General features: G+C 53.1%; 1 long non-coding RNA gene across 1 annotated transcript; it reads left to right on the top strand.

Annotated features, from left to right (window-relative positions):
- Positions 1 to 5,024: 5,024 nt before the first annotated feature.
- On the top strand, positions 5,025 to 19,116 carry LOC146027085 (uncharacterized). Its single transcript, XR_014454657.1, has 6 exons — positions 5,025 to 5,560; positions 7,774 to 7,965; positions 8,123 to 8,232; positions 10,670 to 10,821; positions 11,578 to 11,729; positions 18,764 to 19,116. It is a non-coding gene; the product is annotated as an uncharacterized LOC146027085 (long non-coding RNA).
- Positions 19,117 to 20,367: the final 1,251 nt, after the last annotated feature.

Below are 20,367 nucleotides of genomic sequence, written 5' to 3'. Positions count from 1 at the left end.
GGCTGAGTATCTTCATCCTGCCGTAGTGGGGGGTACACACTCTCCTACTGGTAGGGACGGGAGAAGCATCGGGCCTAGTAGATGGGGCTCTTGTTCGGGGGTCTATAGCCTCTGAGGGAGAGTCACTCGAAAAGCCCGGTCTAGTATCCACTCCCAGGAAGACGGGAAAAGCTGGGGCCGAGTAGATTGCTCTCGGGTCCGAGGGAAACAGGTCCCCCCCGGCCAGGGAGACAGCGAAAAGCCCAGCCCAGTACTCAATCCCTGGGAGAGGTAAAAACGTCGGGACTGAGTAGGTGTTTTCTTCTCCTTCAGTTGGTCTATTCGGCCGCTGCGGGGGAGACTCATCGAAAAGCCTGGTGGAGTATCAATTCCTATGCCGGGGGGCCGGAAACACTTGGTCGGATGCTGACTGGCTGGCTGCCTGAAGTCCGAGGCTGCACTGTGCCCCCGGGGAAACTCAGGGGTGCCGAACATGCACGGGTGATCCCAAGTCACCTTGCACTAGTATGGCACTAGCACTGCGCACTTCCCTTTAGGTTAGCGCTTCACGTCCTTACCTTGTCCTTTTGGATGGGGTGGGACAATTTTTCACACCCCCACCCCGGCCTTCTGGCTGGGGTCTCTATAATTATTTATTTCTTTTCCCTCTCACGTTTGTCACTTTTCACGTTCTTTGTTTTTTGTAGTTTGTCACATTTTTTGGTGTAGTGTGGTCGACCCTTACGGGCCTTCCATTTCCCCAATATGCCGAAGCTCTCGCCTTTTGGGGAGAGCTTCGGTCCCCTCGAGGACGACCCCAAGCCGCAAGGCGGAGGGAAGTCTACTGAGGGTCTCTCCAAACCTTCGGGTGCGGAGGACCCACTGTCCTAACCCTTCTGGGGGTAGAGGAATGAGGGTCTCTCTAAGCTTCGGCGAAGAGGACCCACCGTTCCCTATTTTCCCCTCTTCGGCCTTATGGTAGAGAGGGGTTAGGGGAAAAACTGGGCCCACTTTTGAACGTGTTTAGGCACAGCACTGGTGGTAGGGAGCACACCTCGGGCTCCTGAGTTTCTTCAAACTCAAACTACTGTCTCCTCTGTGCTGGGGCCTACCTCTGGTGCTGTGCTGTAATATTATATTAATAATTAATTATATTGGTACTTGTGTATTATCATGGCACCAATCGCATCGCAGACCATAAGGCATGCGATGGTATGCGATGCGATGCAACGAGATTTCCCCCGATGTCATACAATGTTAAAATTGTATAGCATTGTATATGGCATACAATGCCATACAATGCGATGCAATGCGATGCAATGCGATTTTAAATTGTATAAGCACTCTAATGGGGGCTTACAATGTTAAATGCACCCCCACGACACCCCCACTATCAACGTGAACCCAAAGCGTGGCGAGGGCAGCGAGCCAGCGAGTGGCGGCGGCATGTGTCCTCCGACCTTTTCATACCCCCACTGTCCACGTCGGCGTGGAGTTGATTTTATATAGTGTGGCGAGCGCAGCGAGCCACCGAGCCCGAAGCGTGGCGAGCGCAGCAGGCCCTGCGAGGGGCCGCGTAATACATGTAAAGTAATACGCGTCCGCTCGCCACGCTTCGGCCTCGGTGGCTCGCTGCGCTCGCCACACTATATAAAATCAACTATATCTACTATCCACGTCGGCGCGGAGCTGATTTTATATAGTGTGGCGAGCGCAGCGAGCCACCAAGCCCGAAGCGTGGCGAGCGCAGCGTGCCCCGCGAGGGTCCGCGTAATACATGTAAAGTAATACGCGTCCGCTTGCCACGCTTCGGCCTCGGTGGCTCGCTGCGCTCGCCACACTATATAAAATCAACTCCACGCCGACGTGGATAGTGGGGGTATGAAAAGGTCAGAGGACGCGTACCGCTGCCCCTCACGGGCACGCTGCGCTTGCCACGCTTCGGGTTGGTGTTCATACTGGGGGTGGCGTGGGGGTGCATTTAACATTGCAAGCACCCATTAGGGTGCTTATACAATTTAAAATCATATAGGGGGCTTATACTATTTTAAATCGCATCGCATTGGTGTGCATCCAGTGTATGGCATGCGATTAAAAGTCGTGCGACTTAAAATGTGATAATACACAAGTACCATTATATTATTATAAGGGCACGGTAGTGCCCTTATATTAAGGCTGAATCCAACGAACGGATTTTTCCCATAGGGAACTTTTCGGATGGGGGCATGGTGTTTGAGGGACTGCACCTCAAAAGTGACTGGACGTACTGAGCTGAAATTTGGCACGTACGCGTAGAATCGTCAACCGGTGCTGCGTGCCAAATTTCAGGGCGAAATATAAAAAAATGAGCAATTGGTAGCGATCTAAACTTCCAACTGCCAGTTTTTTTCTGAGACTCCAGAAATGACACTTTGTCACCCATGTTAGTCTATGAGGGTTTTTTTGGGAAGGCATAACTCGGGGTAGAGGAACAATTGAGACTTGGGGTTTGTTTTATTAGGTAGATATTTTCCCAGTGGAGTGCCTTTTGGGGTTGAGGATTTTCAGATAGGTGCAGTTTTTTTATAATTTAGTGAAACGTCCCCCATTATAAAGATAGGAGAGCTCAACTTGTTGCGCAGCCGCACAAGCCATCAGCTGAGGGCGTACACAGAGTGGCTTCACTTGGGTGTACCAAGATGGCCGAATCCTTCTCGCAAACTGAAATAATTTGTGTAAGTGGATTTAGCTGTGGTTATGTTATAGTGGGAGTGGGGGTGGGGGACGCTGTGTGTTTATTAGCCCTGACACTGTTATATTATAGTTTAGTAGGGTCCATGGTGCCGTGCCAGAGGTGGCTGTAAGATGAGTGACGTCATCTAATTTATTCACTGCACTCGTGCACTGCCGGGAAATTCAAAATGTGCTTTCTGTGGGGAAGGGCTCACTCAGGGTGGTATATGGCAGGGGTGGTGTCTCCTCGCAGCATTCCCAGTGTCCTGTCCCCCTGTGATCCCCCACAGCATCCCCAGTGTCCTGTTCCCCTGCAGCATCCCTAGTGTCCCGTCCCTCTGTGATTCCATGGCAGTATTCCCAGTGTGCTGTGCCCCTGTGATCCCACGCAGAATCCACCATCCCCCCCACAGCATACTCAGTGTCCTAGTCCCCCGTGATCACCTGGCAGTTTAGGCGTACGCATGGGGGTGCACATGCACCTAATAATGATCCCCCCGCACAATTTTACAGGAGACAAGCTGTGCAACTGAACGGGGTGCTGCACAGCTTGTCCCCGCTGTTGCATTGCAGCTGACACGGCTTTTACAGAGCCTGTCACTTTCAGGAGAGAGAGCAGTGGGGACGGAGTTTACAGGGAGTGTAGAATTACATAGGAATCAGGGGGCGGAGCTACACGGAAGTCAGGGGGCGGGGCTACACGGGAGAAAGGGGGCGGGGCTAACCTGGCTCAGGGCAGCTGGCCTACTGCCCACATTGCTGCTGCTGTCATGAAAGGAGAAGAGGGACAACTACACATCCTTCCAGTCCAGGCATGGCTATAAGATTACCTTAAGTTCCTAAGGCAAGTGAGTACTACTGTGTGTTTTTTTTCCCTGTGAAATGAAGTATGTAAGGTGGGTTAGCATTAGGCTGGAGGAGGGAGGGTTAGATTTAGGCACTAGAAGGGACATAGAGTTAGGCTGCTGGGGGACTTAGAATTAGCTGGTGGAAAGGGAAGGTTAGGCCGCAGGGCAAGTGATTGCATCTGTGTGTGAAAGCCTGCAGGCCGCATGGTGAGGTAGTGCATCAGTGGGATTTAGCGCAGGCCGCAAGGTGAGGGAGTACGTCAGTGTGACAGAGCGCAGGCCGCTGAGTGATGGAGCGCGTCAGTGTGATTTAGCGCAGGCCCCAGGGTAAGGGAGTGTGACAGAGTGCAGACCGCTGATTGAGGGGCGCATCTGTGTGATAGAGTGCATGCCACAGAGTGAGAGAGCATGTCAGTGTGATAGAGCGCAGGCTTCAGGGTTATGGAGCGCGTCAGTGTGATTTAGCGCAGGCCGCAGGGTAAGGGAGTGTGACAGAGTGCATGCCACAGAGTGAGAGAGCACGTCAGTGTGATAGAGCACAGGCTGCAGGGTGATGGAGTGCGTCAGTGTGATAGAGCGCAGGCTTCAGGGTGATGGAGCATGTCAGTGTGATTTAGCGTAGGCCCCAGGGTAAGGGAGTGTGACAGAGTGCATGCCACAGAGTGAGCGAGCACGTCAGTGTGATAGAGCGCAGGGTGATGGAGTGCGTCAGTGTGATAAAGCGCAGGCTGCAGGGTGAGGAAGCATGTCAGTGTGTTACAATGCATCAGTGTGATAGAGAGCAGTGTGATAGAGCACATGCTGCTGGGTGAGGGAGCATGTTAGTGTGATAGAGCGCAGGCTTCAGGGTGATGGAGTGTGTCAGTGTGATTTAGCGCAGGCCGCAGGGTGAGGAATCATGTCAGTGTGAAACAGCATGATAGCGAGCAGTTTGATAGAGCGCAAGCCGCGGGGTGAGGGAGTGTGACAGAGCGCAGACACTGAGCGAGGGAGCGCATCAGTGTGATATAGTGCATGCCCCAGAGTGAGGGAGCACGTCAGTGTGATAAAGCGCAGGCCGCTGGGTGAGGGAGCGTGTTAGTGTTGATAGAGAGCAGTGTGATAGAGCGCAGGCCGCAGAGTGAGGGATTGTGACAGAGCGCAGACCACTGAGCGAGGGAGTACGTCAGTTTGATTTAGCGCAGGCTGCAGGGTGAGAGAGCGTCAGCGTGATATAGTGCAGGCTGCAGGGTGAGGGAGTGTCAGTGTGATTTAGCGCAGGGTGAGGGAGCGTCAGTGTTATATATATAGTGCAGGCTGCAGGGTGAGGGAGCGTCAGTGTGATATAGTGCAGGCTGCAGGGTGAGGGAGCGTCAGTGTGATATAGTGCAGGATGAGGGAGTCAGTGTGACAGAGCGCAGGTCGCTGGGTGAGGGAGCGTGTTAGTGTGATAGAGCGCAGGCTGCAGAGTGATGGAGTGTCCCAGTGTGATTTGCGCAGGCCGCAGGGTGAGCGAGCATGTCATTCTGATAGAGAGCAGGACACTGGGGGAAGGAGATTGCTCCAGCTACAGCTCCCGGCTGATGCTGTTGCGCTGCCCAGTTAAGTTAGGTAAACTGTAATATTTGTCTCCAACATCCTGTCCCACTTGCGTATGTCACTCACACACCCACTCACACACCACTGTCACCCATATGCCACTATCACTCACTATCACTGTGTGGCATAATGTGTAATGGGTATTACAGTGTTTGGTATAATGTGTATCGAGCATTTCGGTGTGTTGCATAATGTGTAATGAGCATTATTTTCTCTCTCCCATTGTCCCCCCTTCTCCTCTTTCTCTCCCCTGCGCTCTTCCTTCTTCTACGCAGTAGGGTCTGCACCGTGACCGCTGTCCTGCTTCAGCCGGGTCCTAGACGCTGCCAGGGTGCTGCTTCAGCTGCTGGGTCCAGGAGGGTTCTCGTTGCTACTGCTGTCTTGCTCCAGCTGGGTCCAAAAGGGTCCAAACTGCCCCAGAGTGTCGCTACACCCACCACACAGTAAGAAGCACACCAGCACTCAGACATCTCCCCCATCACTGACCTGACATCTGTACCCCCCCACCAATCACTAACTTGATAGCTGTATCCCCCCTGCCCCACCTATCACTGACCACTGCAGACCCTGCCCCTGAACCGGCACCCCATCACTGCATGACCTGAAAGCTGCACCATCATCCCCTTCCCCCCCAGCCGTGAAAGTAGAAGCCTCAACTCCCACCAGCACTAACAGCAGCTACGCCATCCCCATCCTCCCCCCAGAAGTGACAGTAGAACCCCCAACAGTTATGTCTTTCCCATTGGGCACAATGGGCAGTTGCCTAGGGGCCCACCCCAATGGGGAAGACAGCACTGCCTCGGGAAGCTGCTGCGGCTGGAAGACAGTGGGTGCTGGGACCTTGTAGCGCTTTTTGCCGAGCAGCGTGGCAGGAAGCGCTGCTGATTTTTAAAAGACTGGCTGGACACAGATAAGGTTTTTCAGAAAGTTACAGGGTTTTTTAAATTTAGTGAAATATGCCCCATTATAAAGATATAGCATTTCAACTTGTTGCACTTGCACAGTGGCCACCAGTGCATACTTAGAGAGACTTCACTAAAAAGGTGTACCAAGATGGCTGATTTTATTACAGTACAGAAAGAGACGCTGGCATTTTCCATCCCCTCTTGACACAATCGTAACCGTTACTTTGTATACCGTTACACTGTATGCATGGGGCTCAGTTGTCACATTCCCCCCATCACACTCGGTCTGAGGGAGAGACACGTGTGCACGGCACTGCTTATTTACATATTACCGCCTCTCATACTGTGATTAACTCCCTCGTTGTTGTGCCAGCTGCTGATTGGTCAGACGTCCTGTCGTTTGCAATTGCACCTGACACTTCCTGAAATTAGGCTCTACCATGTTCATGCTGGAGGACTGTAGTGGTGCATTGGAGGGCAGCAGGGAAGTGGAGGCTGCTGCTTGGGGGAACTAGCGGAGCTTTGGAGGGAAGCTGGGAAGCGGAGGCCGCTGCTCGGGGGAAACTAGTGGCACTTTGGAGGGAGTCTGGGAAATGGAGGCCGCTACTGGGGGAACATGGAGTCCCCCCCCCCACCCCCAGTGCCAGTCATTGTCATGAATGTAGAACCCCAGGGGGGGACGGGGGACAGGGAGTGCCTGTCAGTGTCATGTATGTAATACCCCTTCGGCATATGTCCCCTTCCCATGTACACCCCATCCGCATGACTGTTCCACCTTCCCATACATATATATACACCCCCTCCCCATATACATGTCCTACCCCTCCTACACATGTCCCCTTCCATACATATATACACCCCCTCCCCATATACACGTCCTACCCCTCCTATACATGCACACAGAGGAGACGCTGATGATCAGTGGCAGGCTGGGGACGGGGGCAGGGTCCCTTCATCCACACTGGAGACTTGGCGTCCACGGCTCCCCCGCTTTCAGTCACCGCTCCCCCTTCTCACCCGCGCCCACCGTAATCACGGGCGGCCCCCTTTCTCCTGCATCCCTATACCTGCTGCCATCGGGCGCCCGAGTCCCTAGCCCGGCTGCTGGTAGGAGCCGGGTCTCCTCCTGCAGTGCGGGCGTGCGTAGATGGCCTGGCGTCGGCCAGGAACTGCAGCCAGAGCTGCGAGAGGAAGAAGCTGTGAGGAGCCGAGGACAGCGGCCGCTCACCTCCTGCGGTAGGAAGGCGGGTAGTGCCAGGCTTATTGGGGTGCTTAGAGCGGCTGTAATGACTGGGACTGTGCTTGCAATCATACTGTGGGCTGCGTGTGCATTATTTATATATATATATATATTGGGGGATATGTGTGTGTGTTTGTGTACAGCAGTATGTATAGTTTGGGACGTGTGTATGTACAGTATATATAGTATGGGATACGCTGTGCCCCCCCCAGTGTGTACGCTGTGCCCCACCCCCCAGTGTGTACGCTGTGCCCCACCCCCCAGTGTGTACGCTGTGCCTCCCCCCGTGTGTACGCTGTGCCTCCCCCCCGTGTGTACGCTGTGCCTCCCCCCGTGTGTACGCTGTGCCTCCCCCCGTGTGTACGCTGTGCTCCCCCCCGTGTAAGCTGTGCCTCCCCCCATGTGTACGCAGTGCCCCCGTGTGTACGCTACACCCCTCTGTGCCCCCATGTGTGTACGATGAGCCCCCATGTGTGTACGATGAGCCCCCCATGTGTGTATCTCCCTACAGGTCCCTGTGGCATGAGAGTGGCGGTGGCTGTTGCTGCTGCGTGTAAGCCTGGAGGTCCCTGCGGCAGCTCCGTGAAGGTCCTGGCGGCGATAGACAGCAGGTCCCTGCGGCACGAGTACGGCGGCTGCTGCTGTGAGTCAGCCTGGAGGTCCCGTCGGCAGCTCCTTTAAGGTCCCGGCAGCGTAAGAGCAGGTACAGTATATGGTAGCAGCCCATATGGTATGCCCCCCCCATGTGTACACTTGCCCCCCCCCCCCCCGTGTGTACGCAGTGCCCCCCGTGTGTACGCTACCCCCTCTGTGCCCCCATGGGTCTACGCTGTGCTCCCCATGTGTGTATCTCCCTACAGGTCCCTGCGGCATGAGTACGGCGGCTGCTGCTGCTGCTGTGAGTCAGCTTGGAGGTCCCGTCAGCAGCTCTGTGAATGTCCCGGGGGCGTAAGAGCAGTTAAAGTATATGGTATGCCCCCCCCCCTCTGTGTATGCTGCCCCACCCCTCAGTGCCCCCCCGTGTGTACGCTGTCACCCCTCAGTGCCCCCCCCCGTGTGTACGCTGTCACCCCTCAGTGCCCCCCCCCCGTGTGTACGCTGTCACCCCTCAGTGCCCCCCCCCCGTGTACGCTGTCACCCCTCAGTGCCCCCCATGTGTACGCTGTCACCCCTCAGTGCCCCCCGTGTGTACGCTGTCACCCCTCAGTGCCCCCCGTGTGTACGCTGTCACCCCTCAGTGCCCCCCGTGTGTACGCTGTCACCCCTCAGTGCCCCCCGTGTGTACGCTGTCACCCCTCAGTGCCCTCCGTGTGTACGCTGTCACCCCTCAGTGCCCTCCGTGTGTACGCTGTCACCCCTCAGTGCCCCCCCCGTGTGTACGCTGTCACCCCTCAGTGCCCCCCCCGTGTGTACGCTGTCACCCCTCAGTGCCCCCCCGTGTGTACGCTGTCACCGCTCAGTGCCCCCCGTGTGTGCGCTGTCACCGCTCAGTGCCCCCCGTGTGTACGCTGTCACCCCTCAGTGCCCCCCCGTGTGTACGCTGTCACCCCTCAGTGCCCGCCGTGTGTACGCTGTCACCCCTCAGTGCCCCCCCCGTGTGTACGCTGTCACCCCTCAGTGCCCCCCGTGTGTACGCTGTCACCCCTCAGTGCCCCCCGTGTGTACGCTGTCACCCCTCAGTGCCCCCCGTGTGTACGCTGTCACCCCTCAGTGCCCCCCGTGTGTACGCTGTCACCCCTCAGTGCCCCCCGTGTGTACGCTGTCACCCCTCAGTGCCCCCCGTGTGTACGCTGTCACCCCTCAGTGCCCTCCGTGTGTACGCTGTCACCCCTCAGTGCCCCCCCCGTGTGTACGCTGTCACCCCTCAGTGCCCCCCCCCCCCCCCGTGTGTACGCTGTCACCCCTCAGTGCCCCCCCCGTGTGTACGCTGTCACCGCTCAGTGCCCCCCGTGTGTACGCTGTCACCCCTCAGTGCCCCCCCGTGTGTACGCTGTCACCCCTCAGTGCCCGCCGTGTGTACGCTGTCACCCCTCAGTGCCCCCCGTGTGTACACTGTCACCCCTCAGTGCCCCCCCCCCGTGTACGCTGTCACCCCTCAGTGCCCCCCCCCCCGTGTGTACGCTGTCACTCCTCAGTGCCCCCCCGTGTGTACGCTGTCACCCCTCAGTGCCCCCCCGTGTGTACGCTGTCACCCCTCAGTGCCCCCCCGTGTGTACGCTGTCACCCCTCAGTGCCCCCCCCCGTGTGTACGCTGTCACCCCTCAGTGCCCCCCCCCGTGTGTACGCTGTCACCCCTCAGTGCCCCCCCCCGTGTGTACGCTGTCACCCCTCAGTGCCCCCCGTGTGTACGCTGTCACCCCTCAGTGCCCCCCCCGTGTGTACGCTGTCATCCCTCAGTGCCCCCCCCCGTGTGTACGCTGTCACCCCTCAGTGCCCCCCCGTGTGTACGCTGTCACCCCTCAGTGCCCCCCCCCCCGTGTGTATGCTGTCACCCCTCAGTGCCCACCGTGTGTACGCTGTCACCCCTCAGTGCCCACCGTGTGTACGCTGTCACCCCTCAGTGCCCACCGTGTGTACGCTGTCACCCCTCAGTGCCCACCGTGTGTACGCTGTCACCCCTCAGTGCCCACCGTGTGTACGCTGTCACCCCTCAGTGCCCACCGTGTGTACGCTGTCACCCCTCAGTGCCCACCGTGTGTACGCTGTCACCCCTCAGTGCCCACCGTGTGTACGCTGTCACCCCTCAGTGCCCACCGTGTGTACGCTGTCACCCCTCAGTGCCCACCGTGTGTACGCTGTCACCCCTCAGTGCCCACCGTGTGTAAGCTGTCACCCCTCAGTGCCCACCGTGTGTAAGCTGTCACCCCTCAGTGCCCACCGTGTGTAAGCTGTCACCCTCAGTGCCCACCGTGTGTACGCTGTCACCCTCAGTGCCCACCGTGTGTACGCTGTCACCCTCAGTGCCTCCCCCGTGTGTACGCTGTCACCCCTCAGTGCCCCCCCCCCCGTGTGTACGCTGTCACCCCTCAGTGCCCCCTCGTGTGTACGCTGTCACCCCTCAGTGCCCCCTCGTGTGTACGCTGTCACCCCTCAGTGCCCCCCCGTGTGTACGCTGTCACCCCTCAGTGCCCCCCCCCGTGTGTACGCTGTCACCCCTCAGTGCCCCCCGTGTGTGCACTGTCCAACCTCAGTGCCACCCCGTGAGTACTCTGTGCCCCCCGTGAGTACGCTGTGCCCCCCCCCCCGTGAGTACGCTGTGTCCCCCCCGTGTGTATGCTGTGCCCCACCCCCCGTGTGTACATTGTGCCCCCCCATGTGTACGCTACCCCCCTCTGTGCCCCCCATGTGTGTACGCTGTGCCTCCCATGTGTGTACGATGAGCCCCCCATGTGTGTATCTCCCTACAGATCCCTGTGGCATGAGAGCGGCGGCTGCTGCGTGTAAGCCTGGAGGTCCCTGCGGCAGCTCCGTGAAGGTCCTGGCGGCGATACACAGCGGGTCCCTGCGGCATGAGTAGGGCGGCTGCTGCTGCCTGGAGGTCCCGGCGGTGTAAGAGCAGGTACAGTATATGATAGCAGCCCATATGGTATGCCCCCCGTGTGTACACTGGCCCCCCTCAGTGCGCCCCCCGTGTACGCTGTCCCCCCTCAGTGCCACCCTTGTGTACGCTGTGCCCCCTCACTGCCACCCTTGTGTACGCTGTCCCCCCTCAATGTCCCCCGTGGTGTACGATGTCCACCCTCAGTGCTCCCGTGTGTACGCTGCCCACCCTCAGCGCCCACCGTGTGTGCGCTGTGCCCCCCCGTGTGTGCGCTGTGCCCCCTGTGTGTGCGCTGTGCCCCCCGTGTGTGCGCTGTGCCCCCCCGTGTGTGCGCTGTGCCCCCCCGTTTGTGCGCTGTGCCCCCCGTGTGTGCGCTGTGCCCCCCGTGTGTGCGCTGTGCCCCCCCGTGTGTGCGCTGTGCCCCCCCGTGTGTGCGCTGTGCCCCCCCGTGTGTGCTGTGCCCCCCGTGTGTGTGCTGTGCCCCCGTGTGTACGCTGTCACCCCTCAGTGCCCCCCGTGTGTGCACTGTCCAACCTCAGTGCCACCCCGTGAAAACTGTGCCCCCGTGAGTACGCTGTGCCCCCCCCCGTGAGTACGCTGTGCCCCCCCCCGTGAGTACGCTGTGTCCCCCCCGTGTGTATGCTGTGCCCCACCCCCCGTGTGTACATTGTGCCCCCCCCCATGTGTACGCTACCCCCTCTGTGCCCCCCATGTGTGTACGCTGTGCCTCCCATGTGTGTACGATGAGCCCCCCATGTGTGTATCTCCCTACAGATCCCTGTGGCATGAGAGCGGCGGCTGCTGCGTGTAAGCCTGGAGGTCCCTGCGGCAGCTCCGTGAAGGTCCTGGCGGCGATACACAGCGGGTCCCTGCGGCATGAGTAGGGCGGCTGCTGCTGCCTGGAGGTCCCGGCGGTGTAAGAGCAGGTACAGTATATGATAGCAGCCCATATGGTATGCCCCCTGTGTGTACACTGGCCCCCCTCAGTGCGCCCCCCGTGTACGCTGTCCCCCCTCAGTGCCACCCTTGTGTACGCTGTGCCCCCTCACTGCCACCCTTGTGTACGCTGTCCCCCCTCAATGTCCCCCGTGTGTACGATGTCCACCCTCAGTGCTCCCCGTGTGCTCCCCCCCGATGTCCACCCTCAGTGCTCCCCGTGTGTGTGCGCTGTGCCCCCCCGTGTGTGCGCTGTGCCCCCCGTGTGTGCGCTGTGCCCCCCGTGTGTGTGCTGTGCCCCCGTGTGTGCTGTGCCCCCCGTGTGTGTGCTGTGCCCCCCGTGTGTACGCTGTCACCCCTCAGTGCCCCCCCCCCCGTGTGTACGCTGTCACCCCTCAGTGCCCCCCCGTGTGTACGCTGTCACCCCTCAGTGCCCCCCCCGTGTGTACGCTGTCCCCCCACAGTGCCCCCGTGTGTGTACGCAGTCCCCCCACAGTGCCCCCGTGTGTGTGTACGCAGTCCCCCCACAGTGCCCCCGTGTGTGTACGCAATCCCCCCACAGTTCCCCCAGTGTGTGTTCGCAGACCTCCCACAGTGCCTCCATGTGTGTACGCTGTGCCCCCCGTGTGTCTACGCTGTCCCTCCCCCCAGTTCCCCCCGTATGTGTACACTGTCCCCCCACAGTGCCCCTGTGTGTGTACGCAGTCCCTTCCCAGTGCCCCCGTGTGTGTACGCAATCCCCCCACAGTGCCCCCAGTGTGTGTTCGCAGTCCTCCCACAGTGCCTCCGTGTGTGTACGCTGTGCCCCCCGTGTGTCTACGCTGTCCCTCCCCCAGTTCCCCCCGTATGTGTACGCTGTCTCCCCACAGTGCCCCCGTGTGTGTACGCAATCCCCCCACAGTGCCCCCCGTGTGTGTACGCAGTCCCCCCACAGTGCCTCTGTGTGTGTACGCTGTGCCCCCCGTGTGTCTACGCTGTCCCTCCCCCAGTTCCCCCCGTATGTGTACGCTGTCTCCCCACAGTGCCCCCGTGTGTGTACGCAATCCCCCCACAGTGCCCCCAGTGTGTGTTCGCAGTCCTCCCACAGTGCCTCCGTGTGTGTACGCTGTGCCCCCCGTGTGTCTACGCTGTCCCTCCCCCAGTTCCCCCCGTATGTGTACGCTGTCTCCCCACAGTGCCCCCGTGTGTGTACGCAATCCCCCCACAGTGCCCCCCGTGTGTGTACGCAGTCCCCCCACAGTGCCTCTGTGTGTGTACACTGTGCCCCCCGTGTGTGTGTACGCTGTGGGCCGCCTGTGTGTGTACGCTGTGCCCCCCCCAGTGCCCCTGTGTGTGTATGCTGTCCTCCCCCAGTTCCCCCGTATGTGTATGCTGTCCCCCCAGTGCCACCATGTGTGTATGCTGTTTCCCCCCTCCCCAGTGCCCCGCATGTGTACGGTGTCCCCCTCCCAGTGCCCCCCTGTGTGTACGCTGCCCCCCCCCCCCAGTGCCCCCCGTGTGTACGCTGCCCCCCCCCCCCAGTGCCCCCTGTGTGTACGCTGTCTCCCCCAGTGCCCCCGCGTGTACGCTGTGCTCCCCGTGTGTACGCATTGCCCTGTGCCCCCCTATGTGTACCCGGTGTGTACATTGTCCTCCTTTAATGCCCTACAGTAAAGCTTCTACACGCTGGGTGTCATGCTCATTGCCATGGGTTGCATGGGCTGGATGTCTTGCCTGTTGACAGGGGTTTCATGCACTGGGACGGGTGTCATACTCAATGCCAGGGGTTTGTAATGCTTGTGGTCAGGGGTAATGCTCATTGCCAGGGGTGTGAAATCATTAAACATTTAAAAAATCTAATTTTATTCTTACGCTGAAATTTTAAATTTCAAATACAAAAAAAATAAATTGAAAAAAGCCATGAAATTCCATTGACAAAAAACCTTACGGTTTCACATGTCCCATTAAGGCTTCTTACACATGATCTACCATTTCTGAAACCTGCTGCAACTCTTCCACTCAAACGCCAAAAAGCAATGAAATTCCGATCATTAAGGCTGACGCCTTAATGGACGTGTTCCTTGCGCAATACAGATATGGTACGCCATCACAGCCTGTGGGTAAGTGCAGATTCAGCACTCTCGCAGAGTGAGATTGCTGTCACTCACACAATGGTGGAGCTGCTAATTCACAGATTTGTGTGCTCATTGGAATACACACATGCAGTCTATGCAACTGAAGGTCTGAGCGGTAAACAGAGCCGAGAGGATGGGGTAAAAGTGGTGTTGATTGGGGTAGGAGGCAGTGTGGTGCAGATGGGGAGGAATAGAAATGCGTAGATGGTGGGAAGGCTAAGCAGCACTGATGGGGGACAAACGAAGCAGATGGGTGGAAAACAGTGGCACAGATTGGGGAAGGTAAGACAGAGTGATGCGATTGGATGGGAAACAGAGGCGCAGTTGGAGGAAAGACAGCACTGATAGGTGAGGGGGTTTGGAGCAAAGGGGATAAAGGGAAAACAGGGCAGCACAGATGGAGGGAAACTGTGTCATGGATGAGGCGGGCAGAGCAGCATGGATGGAGGGGGAGACAGAATATCACTAATAGAGGGGAAGCCAGTGGCACTGATAGAAGGAAACAGTGGCATCTGTATGGAAAGACACATTGGTGCAGATGAGGCAATACACACAGCAGTAGGTATCGGGGAAGACAGAACAGCATGACGGCGTATAGGAGAAGAAAGTGTAGATGCATAGTAATTGGGAGTATTATAGTTTTTGCAATTATGAAAGATGTTTTTGGTAACTGCATGTGAATACTAAATTAAATGGAGTGAGTGTGAAAGATGTTGGACCCTGGGATAGTTCTATTAATAGTGTTTATTCTAGCACCTGCCATCTTTGAAAACCTATGCAGTTCCTCTACCCTGTCTGGGGTGTTGCTGTCTGCTGTAGTGTTTCTAGCAAAGGTCTGGTTTGCAGTGCTAATATACAGACCACACTGTGCTAGAAGCACTACAGCAGACAGCTACACCCCAGGCAGGGAAGAGGAACTGCATGGGTTTTCAAAGATGGCGGGTGCTAGAATGAGCACTATAGTAACCCAGAGGTATAGACAGTTTTAGATGATTGCGGGTACTTACAGTATTAGGATGAGTGCGCCACATAACTGCTCAGACCTTCAGTTGCATAGACTGCATGTGTGTATTCCAATGAGCACACAAATCTGTGAATTAGCAGCTCCACCATTGTGTGAGTGACAGCAATCTCACTCTGCGAGAGTGCTGAATCTGCACTTACCCACAGGCTGTGATGGCGTACCATATCTGTATTGCGCAAGGAACACGTCCATTAAGGCGTCAGCCTTAATGATCGGAATTTCATTGCTTTTTGGCGTTTGAGTGGAAGAGTTGCAGCAGGTTTCAGAAATGGTAGATCATGTGTAAGAAGCCTTAATGGGACATGTGAAACCGTAAGGTTTTTTGTCAATGGAATATACATATATAGTCCACTAATGCTGCCTGCACTGAATCTGCCAGTATTATTTACTCAGTCCACTGTTGCCACTGGCAGTGCTACTGCCTAAGTGTACCTACCTAGTACATACTAGGCTGCTATATATAATTTAATAAAAAAAATAATACCTGTGCTGCGTGTGACTGTAAAAAATAATTCCATGCTGCTGGTGCACTGACGTGTGCCACTGAGTGCCACTGCCAAGCAGTACCTAATAATAAAATTGATTATTATAAATTCTGCTGGTGCATAATAGTCTGCTACTTTTGTGGTGGCCTCTGGCAGTGCTACTGCCTACCTACCTAGTACAGTAGTTTAGTTTCTCTACCTACTATGCTGCTATATTATTAATAAAAAATTTTAAAACATTAAGTGGACAGTAAGAACTAGAATAGTTGATCAATACATATAATTCTAAGTCAAAAGCAAACTGAGATTATAAAGAATATAATTCAGGAATAAAATAGCACTGAAAGACACAATAACCAGAAAAAAGCATATATGTTATGCAACATGAGCAATAATCAGGTTAGGATGCAAGTATATTGCATATTACTGATCTATAATCAGGCAGCAAGATACTCAGAGGCAAAATCAAACATTATCTCAGCGAAACACAGCAAAAGAAATCTGTTCATTTAACCCCTTTGGGGCAATGGTGTGAAGCCGGTGTATCCACCGCGCTTCACAAAGTAAAAGTTGTGTTCCCCGATTACCGCCGCGAATATTCGGCGACACACAATCGATCATCCTGTAGCGCAAGCTATTAAGAGAATGATGTAAAGTGGCAAAGTGACGAGCTACCGGGTGGTGGCAAAGTGACGAGCTACCGGGTGCTCGCTAGTGCCCGCAATCAGTGGGCAAATACAAAATGTTATTATAGAGGAAAAAATTGTTATTCAAAATTAAATCCATAAGGTCCACCAGAAAATCAATTTTAACAGAATCAAAATCACTATAAGTAATGAGGAATCTGCAGAAGGCTGAGAGACCTTATATATATTTATATATAACACCTATCCACAAAGAGTGACAAGAGAAGGAGGATTTGGTTCGAAAATGAATAGTTGCATGTTATACAATATTTGAATATTTTAATGTTACTAGATGAAATGAAATGTATTTAAAATTACTTTTTATCACTATGAATCTGGGTTTCACAAAAGAAAATACAACACACTGTCAAGAATTAATTTTTTTCCATACTTTTAATTGACGTCATAGTGTAAGTCGATTCATTTTCTATCTGAATTATGGGTATTAGAATAAACAAACAGCCAGCATGTGGCAAGTGAAATTCAATTTTACAATGCAACAGAACATAATTTACTTTCCTTATGGAAACAAAATGAAGCCAAGGCTTGAATCTTAACCTTAGAAAACCAGGAAAGTATAATATTTCTAATACAGAATAAAATACTGACTTGGCAAATACATAGCTTTCCTTTTTCTACAAAATATTTCTTATTGATGAGGATGGTATCTTATCCTATATAATAGAGAGCGAACACTGCTCCTCCCCTCTACAGCGGGAAGTCTAGTGTTGTGTGCACCAGCTTCCACTAGATGGCACCCGACAGAGCAATTCAAGTGTCGCTTTGTTCGGGCCCACAGCCACCAGCGCTGACATCACTGTTATGTTGTTCATTCCATAATTTTGACAGGCTGCTAACTAGTACAAACACAAAGTAAATATTTGGCGGTACTTCCTCATCTTTGCAGCCACCGCTACACCACTTATGTTAGCTGCTACTTAACCACTTTGTAAGGATTTTCGGGGCAGGAACCATTACAAATCTGCTCGAGAGGCATTTTTTGAGGTAAAAGATGTTTACTCTATTTAATTTACCACAAACTGAGGAGGATGCTGTGACTTTTTTGCAGCAAATAGACATTTTAGCTTTCACAGCTATTCTGAAAGCAATTGTTGAGGTCTGGCCACCTGTCTCTGACAACTAAAAGTACTTTCACACCACCACCATGTTTCCATGTCAAACCCCCTGTGTCGACACCACCATCTATTACCTGAGCGAAGCTGTAGCAGCACCATTGTCCCCTTGTGGGCTCGCTTCACTCGCCACACTTTGGGCTCGTTGGCTCACTCCGCTTCACTCGCCACAACTTTACTAAAGGTAATACATTGTGGCATGGACACAGGAGAGTGGCGAGGACCCAGGGTGGTGGCATTGACCCAGGGTGGTGGTGCGCTGTAATTGCTTATTTTCAGTGATCTCACTCCTACAGTACGGCTATATTTATGTATAGTCCGATAGTACCAACATGGGGGGGATCTTATACACATTTTAAGGTGAATGTGGAAATTCTTAGGGGGGATGTCTTATGCATTATAATGAGCAATGTCTTTAGAAGGTGAATGCCAGTAGGGGTGTGCATATGGACTTTAGAATGTGTTTAGTAAGAAGTCTCAGGGGGTGTTCTATAGACATTATAAGGTAATCCGTGGCAAGTCTGGGGGCGAGTGTCTAATGGGAACGATAAACTTTGATAGATTAGGTTATTATTATTATTATTATTACCATCATATTTGAAATTCTGAATTGTACTTTGAGTATAGGATAGAGCTGTTCTGTCTCTGTGATATGTACCTGCCAACTTCCTTGAAAATAATCCATCGGGAGTGAAACAAAGGATGAGTACATAAAGGTTTTGGTTTGATAAAGGACAGAGCGATGCATGAAACAAGTGACACATTTTGAGCCAGTTTTAATTCCCCCCCCCCCCCAAAAAAAATAAACAAAAAAATTAAACAGTTCTACCCAACGATGGCCTTTATTCAGATCTGATCGCAGTACAAATGTGTTTGGTAAATGGGCAAAGCCATGTGCACTGCAGGTGGGGCAGATGTAACATGTATAGAGAGAGTTAGATTTGTGTGAGTTATTTTGTTTCTGTGCAGGGTTAATACTGGCTGCATTATTTTTACACTGCAGTTTAGATTTCAGTTTCAACACACCCCACCCAAATTTAACTCTCTCTGCACATGATACATCTGCCTCACTTGCAATGCACGTGGTTTTGCCCATTTTCCAAACAAATTTGTACTGCAATCAGATCTGAATAAGGGCCTATGAGCGGTTCAGTGGAAGGCGTCACTTATAACTTTGTGGGCAAAGTAGACAGTTCAGATATAGAAAGAAGTTCTAGAACACAATATGGCGCTCGCTTGCATTGCAGATTTGTGAAAGTCTGGAGTCTGTACTACTGCACCATAACTGGCCAATATGTGAACAGCATGCATTTGAGTTTATGTTAAGACCAAATTCCACAATAGTTAGATTGGTCACTAAATTGTACATTAATTACATATAAGAGTATCACACTATATAAGAATGTAATTAATAAACAGTGCCTGCTCTATTCAAACTGATACTTCAGATGGATTAACAAAGTGTAACTTTATTTAATTCTAACAATAGGGTGTAATCTATTGATCAAATCACACGATCCTGTATACAATCTATATTTCAAAAATCTAGTTGTATTGTTTAAAAAATGTTTTTCCTGTGCAGATAAACAAATCCAGTACGGATGTTGCTCGCAATGAGCATTTCCAGCGAAGTGTGACAAGACCAGCTTGATAGCTCTGTTCTGGTACTTCACTTACTTGGACTCTTGCCCATGGTGTCAGATGTTCTTTGTCCCAGCTTGATGAACTGCCTTCCACCTAGTGCATGTTCTGTATACATGCTAATTGGCATCAGTAACATCTTGTTGCGGGTTGAATAACTGAGATTCATAAAACTATACAATAAATCCTGGTTATACCATTATTCTGATTCGAGCAATTAATCCATTGTGAAACCCATTTATAACCTTGGAGACACACCTGATCATTTGACAATTAACCATATATGTTTTTAGATTATTTAGGTGCTTTTATAATTGTATTGTGCATTTAGAAATGTCTTTTTTTCCTTTTTTTATATTTCTATAAAAATTAATAATTCTAAAGCGTGTCCAGTGTGTGATTTTTTGGTCAACAAACCTTTTCTCAGAGTGGTATTTTTGCTTAGCAGCGCAATTGTGTTGAAACCCCCCCCCCAATCCAGCTAAATATTCTGTATAACAGTCACTGGGATGCTTACTGTACTGTTTGACTGCCATGCTTAACGTTCTGTGGCGATCACTAGGATGGTTATTCTTCTGTAACATGAGTACGGGGATATTCAATGTTCTGCCTTGCAGTCCCTGGAATACTAAATGTTCTATATAAAGGTAACTGGGGTGATAATGTGTGGCACTTAGGGCGGGATTCTCTAAAATCCGCAGCCCAGTATCGCCGGCATTCGCATTTCTAATGACCGCATATTCTCTAAAATATGCGGTCATTAACGCAAGGGACAGCTCTTGCGGTAAGAGCTGTCCCTTGCGATGCGGCACCGTTGCTGGACTTCCGGGTCTATGACCCGGGAGTCCGTCTGCGCATGCGCAGACCAACGCACCGGCCGCGGGGCATGCTGGGAGGGATCCCTCACACAGCGCTGCGGTAAGAAGCCCATAGGTTTCTGCAGGGGATCGCCAGCTTTTTCTGGCGATTCCCTCTGCAGCGCTGACACTGCGAAGGGGGGTTAGAGAATACAGAAATACGGTAAAAACCCTGATAACAGGGTTTTTACCGCATTTCTGTGATAGAGAATCTCACCCTTACTCAGATAATCATTGCTGTATAGTGGTCACTGTGATGCTGCATAGTTGCCTACCCTCCTGCATTCTGCAGTAGACTCCCTGAAATAACAGCAATCTCCCTCTCTCCCTCATTAGTCTAGCAATCTCCCTCATTTCACCTAGCCCACATTACACTGTTACATTTTTGGGGGGAAAAGGAATGAGAGATAGATACATTTACATTGAATCATAAGGGCAATTTACCAGCATTGGTGATAAAACACAATGATCCCTATGGCTACATGCATTTCTTGTGGGCATTCTTATGGAACCACATGTAAAACACAATACTGTAGATGAACAATCCCTGACTTTTCTTTAGCAAGTACAGTAGCTCTTACTAACTGCTTTGGGGCTCATCTACATTTGGATACAAGTCATTTTAAAAGATTCCTCTCTGATGTAGCAGTACACACCTCAAAATTCTCCCTTAGTTGATCCAGATAGG

The sequence above is a fragment of the Crinia signifera genome, chromosome 8, assembly GCF_055691185.1.
Source record: "Crinia signifera chromosome 8, ASM5569118v1, whole genome shotgun sequence".
Classification (NCBI taxonomy): Eukaryota; Metazoa; Chordata; class Amphibia; order Anura; family Myobatrachidae; genus Crinia; species Crinia signifera.
Note: the sequence above shows the minus strand (reverse complement) of the source record. Positions and strands in the feature narration are given on the sequence as shown.